This window comes from Daphnia carinata, chromosome 9 (assembly GCF_022539665.2).
Source record: "Daphnia carinata strain CSIRO-1 chromosome 9, CSIRO_AGI_Dcar_HiC_V3, whole genome shotgun sequence".
Taxonomy (NCBI): domain Eukaryota; kingdom Metazoa; phylum Arthropoda; class Branchiopoda; order Diplostraca; family Daphniidae; genus Daphnia; species Daphnia carinata.
In genome coordinates, this window is record NC_081339.1 from 9,415,593 (window position 1) to 9,422,047 (window position 6,455).

General features: G+C 34.1%; 1 long non-coding RNA gene across 1 annotated transcript; it reads right to left on the bottom strand.

The window, feature by feature from the left end:
• Positions 1 to 2,050: 2,050 nt before the first annotated feature.
• Positions 2,051 to 2,367, bottom strand: LOC130702738 (uncharacterized). Its single transcript, XR_009004402.1, has 2 exons — positions 2,259 to 2,367; positions 2,051 to 2,195 (listed from the first exon to the last, which is right to left on the bottom strand). It is a non-coding gene; the product is annotated as an uncharacterized LOC130702738 (long non-coding RNA).
• Positions 2,368 to 6,455: the final 4,088 nt, after the last annotated feature.

Below are 6,455 nucleotides of genomic sequence, written 5' to 3' on the forward strand. Positions count from 1 at the left end.
ACTGACTTTTTAAAACTTTTAGGACAGTCCTATTTCTCCATGCCAGCAGTCCTATTTCTCCTCGGCATCAGTCCTATTTCTCCTTAGAAATAGTCCTATTTATTTTTTTTTGTTTTGTTCCAATAGGAACGATAGGCCTCCAATCCGGTAGGCAACATATTGCGTAAGAGCGTCGGCTTATATCCATTTCTCTTTGTAAAAAGCCGATGGTGTTAACTCATAACTTAAATGGTTCACCAAACATTTATCTTTTATCCTATTTTAATTTAAATTGCAGGGGACCATTAAATATGTTATATCTAATATAGTTCATTTAATAAAATACTACAACGGCCACACCAGAAATATTTATTAAATTTTTCTTACTTTTTAGTGCATAAATAACTTTTCCAGTTGCACTCCTGTTGTACTTGCTCATACAACTATCAGCAACGAATAACAAGCAAGTCTTACCATATCGGTAGCGCTCTAACCTGTGACACGGGTAGTCCTATGTTCGATTCTCCGTGGTAACATTTCTTCTGAGGTTTTTAATAACATTTGCGGTTAAGTTTACTATGAATAGTAGAAGAATGTTAATGAATCTTCGCCTGTATGAAAGCTAGTTCCTCACCAGGAGCAAGAAGAACTGTTGAGATACAAGAGAATGAATGAGAGAGGAGATGGTAGATAACGGTAGATGGGCGAAAAATAAATTATTTGTAATTTAACATTTTAACAATTCCTCAACTTCCTTACCAAGAAGAGGATTCTACCACCGAAGTGGATGGCCGAGCATGACATAGCATTACTCATCAAGTGACGTATGCCAAAGGATTAAGTTAATATTTATATTGACTTTGAAATAAAATTGATGAAGAAGATTTATGGGTGCTAAAGCCGAGGAAGTTGAAGATAGTTGCCGGCGGCGAATAGAAAGAAGAGATTTGCATGACCAGGAGAAGAGCAGCCGACTATAGCGCTGTCTTCGAGAAGATAAAGGTATAGATACTATCTCATTTACAAATAGTTTGTTATGTAAAAATAATAAATTTTATATTGTAATAGGATATAATCCCCCTTCCTAGAGTCCAGCGGATCGTGACCGATTTCGAACGTGCTATATTTACGGCTGTCCGCAGGCACTTTGTGGATTGCCAGCACTTTGGCTGCAATTTCCACTGGTGCCAAGCCGTTCTGAAAAAGGTCCGGGATCTTCACCTTTCCACCCTATACAACAACAAGGGACCGAATCCAGTGCGAGACTTTGTGTTTCGCCTGCTATGCCTTGCATATCTTCCAGGTAAATAGCACACAAATGTTATATTTAATTGTCACAAATAACATTTGTGAACTTTAATTTTTTGTAGCTGGTAAAATTCCTGGTGTGTTTGACGCGTTGAAGAGCTCAGCACCTAGCGAACTTTCAGCACTCATGGATTATATGGAGCGGAATTGGATTCGGGGCAAGTTCTGGACTCCTGAGAACTGGTCATGCTTCAACATCTTAACGCGTACCAATAACGACTGCGAAGGAATGCACCACCAATGGAACAAGGTAATTTAAATTTGAACAATAATATGTAATGAATAATTAATAAAACAAATTTTTGTAGTTGGCAGGCGGATCTAATTTAAAATTCTACAAGATGACAATGGTATTGCGGAAACTGGCCGAAGAAGTTTCCCTTACTAGCACGCTACTCTGCCATGACAAAATAAGGGCTCACCGGAAGAAAGAGACCCAACTTAAGAATTCCGTACTGTTCCAGCTTTGGGCGCGCTATCAAAATAATGAGGTATGTTTTCTAAATTTACAAGAAAAAAAAGTTTCCCTATAACTAATCATTGTTTTTGCTATCTACAATGGATCTACTAGAAGAAATAGTTTTAGAGCTTAGATCATCTTTTCCCGCTATTGTTTCCTCACATGCCCTTAATGTTGCTATAAATAATATTAATGATGAACTAGATATGTCTATAATTGAATAACATTTGTTTGTTTGTAACATGTATTTTATTTGACGAATGTTTACAAATTAACATACTTTATAAATAAACTTACATAATCTCAATTGACTTTTTTATTTTAATGTAATATGTAATGTAATACATTATGCTTGAATTATTACGATAATACTTGTTGTGCAAGCGACAACTAATGTGCCGATTGATGGTTTTGGTTCGTGGCCACAATTCCCGAGAAGATGATTGTTCTAAAAAAAATAAAATTGCAATAATTATACCAATGTACTCCATATAACTATAAATGAATTTACCTTGCATGTTTAAATCCTTCCAACCATTTACCAAACGAGTGATAAGAGAAAGCAAAAGCTTTCAATTGTCCGGAAGAACGGTTTAAGAATTCGTTGATCAGAGCTCCCTATGAAAAAACAAAAATAAAATTAATGAAAAAGGCAAAAAAAGAACTTAAGAAATAAAAAAACGTTAAACCGGCCTGAGTAAACTGTAAAAAAATTGCCACGCAAAACCTACAAAGAAGAAAAAGAAGAAAAAAAAATTAGTAAAACATAAGCAGTTGAAACACAATAAAAAAAGTAAAAGCATTAAGTGACGTGAAGTATAGTTAGGTAGCATACCCATAATTTGCAGATGTAATTAAATAACTATCGTAAATATTTCTAATCCTAGTCGGCCTACGTCCCGACTAAGATATCTATTTAACTGAAGGTCCACTGACCTGGGTCAGACAATTGGTTTCACGACGACACTGTGAAACCAATCCCGATACCTGTGCCCATTGAGGTGACAAGTCTCAATGCCCTTACACTTAAATTAACAATGCCAGCACTCGAACCGTTGCCTATCCGTTCCGAGCCTGATACAATGTGTCCGGGTACGGCCCAGCACTAGTGAAATAGAAAATGTACTTACGGTTTGCGACTCCTTAGAAACAATCCGCAGCTGGGCAGGAACTGGGCAGGCCGCTGGACACGAACAACAGATGATTAGCACATTCACAGCACATTCACGGCACATACGAAGCACCGTCGACAACCTACACCATGAAGATCTAAATACTGACTGGCTGAAATGCTGAAACCGCATGTGAAAATTGGGAAGTCAGAACTACCATTATTTGCCATTTCATAAGTATTACCCTAAACACCAGTAATTGTTTTCTCCCAAAAATTCTTTCATAGAATAATTATTAAAAACCTCAGAAGAAATGTAACCACGGAGAATCGAACATAGGACTACCCGTGTCACAGCTTAGAGCGCTACCGATAAGGTAAGAATTGCTTGTTATTCGTTGCTGATAGTTGTATGAGCAAGTACAACATACTGCAACTGGAAAAGTTATTTATGCACTAAAAAGTAAGAAAAATTTAATAAATATTTCTGGGGTGGCCGTTGTAGTATTTTATTAAATGAACTATATTAGATATAACATATTTAATGGTCCACTGCAATTTAAATTAAAATAGGATAAAAGATAAATGTTTGGTGAACCATTTAAGTTATGAGTTAACACCATCGACTTTTTACAAAGAGAAATGGATACAAGCCGACGCTCTTACGCAATATGTTGCCTACCGGCTTGGAGGCATAGCGTTCCTATTGGAACAAAACAAAATAAAATAAATAGGACTATTTCTAAGGAGAAATAGGACTGATGCCGAGGAGAAATAGGACTGCTGGCATGGAGAAATAGGACTGTCCTAAAAGTTTTAAAAAGTCAGTCCTATTTCTCCGGTAGAAATAGGACTGGAAATTTTCATTCCTATTTCTCCAGTCCTATTTCGTTTCAGTCCTATTTCACCGCCAATCAGCTAGCCGATACCAACATCGGAAAAGTGATAATTGGTATTTATTTTAAATATTCATGTTATCCGTTTCATTCGTTTATACGTATTGATCTGTCAGCTGCATCGGTACGTAACACGCCATTGATTACAGAGGCAGATGTTAAATCAGCCATGATTGACATGCTGCGACACTGTACAGACAAACCTCGCACGGTCCCTGTCCTATGAGTCCCATCATCATTCCATTTATCATCCATTCACAAAGAAAAATTTTTTTTTTATGTTTCTCGTCTATATTCACAGTCGGTCACAGTCACACAGACACAGTCAGCCCGAATAATGTTGAAGCAATGTTTTGTTTTTGTTTTTGTAGTCAGACAAATGATTTCTTTATGAATCTGTTTTCCTTTTTTTGTTTTTGATCTGCATATGGTTGTGCAACACAAGGTTTCTCATGTTCATTAATCTGGTCATGTTTCAATACAAAGATCAAATAATAACAACAGTCTTTTCTATTTCACGATTTTATTTTATTAATCAATAAAAGGAATGAATATGCAGATATCCCTTACATGTCCAAATTATAGCCGTAAGAAGTCCGGTCAGATATCCTTCAGATGTCTGACGGCGCTGTTTTGGGCGGTCAAAACCAACAAAAAAAAACATCCGTCGGACAGCCCGAAATCCGATTTGGATGTCCGACGGATGTCAACAGGATGTACCTTATATCCGACCTCGACATCTAGCGGACATCCCACGGACAGACTTGTGCTATGTGGGAACTTACTGTTTCACACTATATGCACATTGAATACACGTATATTTGATGCTGTTTGAATGTAGATATTGAAACTCACTGTATTACACTATATTCACATTGAATACACGTATATTTGATGCTGTTTGAATGTAGATATTGAAACTCACTGTATTACACTATATTCACATTGAATACACGTATATCTGATGCTGTTTGAATGTAGATATTGAAACTGATTCTATAACACTATATTGAAATTCAATACATGTATATTTGATGCTGTTTGAACGTAGATATTGAAACTGATTCTACAACACTATATTCACATTGAATACACGTATATTTGATGCTGTTTGAATGTAGATATTGAAACTGATTCTATAACACTATATTCACATTGAATACACGTATATTTGATGCTGTTTGAATGTAGATATTGAAACTGATTGTATCACACTATATTTACATTGAATATAAATATATTTGATGCTGTTTGAATGTAGTTATTGAAACTGATTTTATAACACTATATTCACATGTAATTCACGTATATTTGATACTGTTTGAATGTAGATCATGAAACTGATTCTATAACACTATATTCACATTGTATACACGTATATTTGATTGATGCTGTTTGAATGTAGATATTGAAACTCACTGTATCACACTATATTCACATTGAATACACGTATATTTGATGCTGTTTGAATGTAGACATTGAAACTCACTGTATTACACTATATTCACATTGAATACACGTATATTTGATGCTGTTTGAATGTAGATGTTGAAACTGATTCTATAACACTATATTCACATTGAATACACGTATATTTGATGCTGTTTGAATGTAGATATTGAAACTGATTCTATAACACTATATTCACATTGAATACACGTATATTTGATGCTGTTTGAATGTAGATATTGAAACTGATTCTATAACACTATATTCACATTGAATACACGTATATTTGATGCTGTTTGAATGTAGATATTGAAACTGATTCTATAACACTATATTCACATTGAATACACGTATATTTGATGCTGTTTGAATGTAGATATTGAAACTGATTCTATAACACTATATTCACATTCAATACACGTATATTTGATGCTGTTTGAATGTAGATATTGAAACTGATTCTACAACACTATATTCACATTAAATACACGTATATTTGATGCTGTTTGAATGTAGATATTGAAACTCATTGTATAACACTATATTCACATTGAATACACGTATATTTGATACTGTTTGAATGTAGATATTGAAACTTACTGTATCACACTATATTCACATTGAATACTCGTATATTTGATGCTGTTTGAATGTAGATAGTGAAACTGATTCTATAACACTATATTCACATTGAATACACGTATATTTGATGCTGTTTGAATGTAGATATTGAAACTCACTGTATTACACTATATTCACATTGAATACACGTATATTTGATGCTGTTTGAATGTAGATATTGAAACTCACTGTATTACACTATATTCACATTGAATACACGTATATTTGATGCTGTTTGAATGTAGATATTGAAACTGATTCTATAACACTATATTCAAATTGAATACACGTATATTTGATTCTGTTTGAATGTAGATATGAAACTGATTCTATAACACTATATTCACATTCAATACACGTATATTTGATGCTGTTTGAATGTAGATATTGAAACTGATTCTACAACACTATATTCACATTGAATACACATATATTTGATGCTGTTTGAATGTAGATATTGAAACTGATTCTATAACACTATATTAACATTGAATACACGTATATTTGATGCTGTTTGAATGTAGATATTGAAACTCACTGTATTACACTATATTCACATTGAATACATGTATATTTGATGCTGTTTGAATGTAAATGTTGAAACTGATTCTATAACACTATATTCACATTG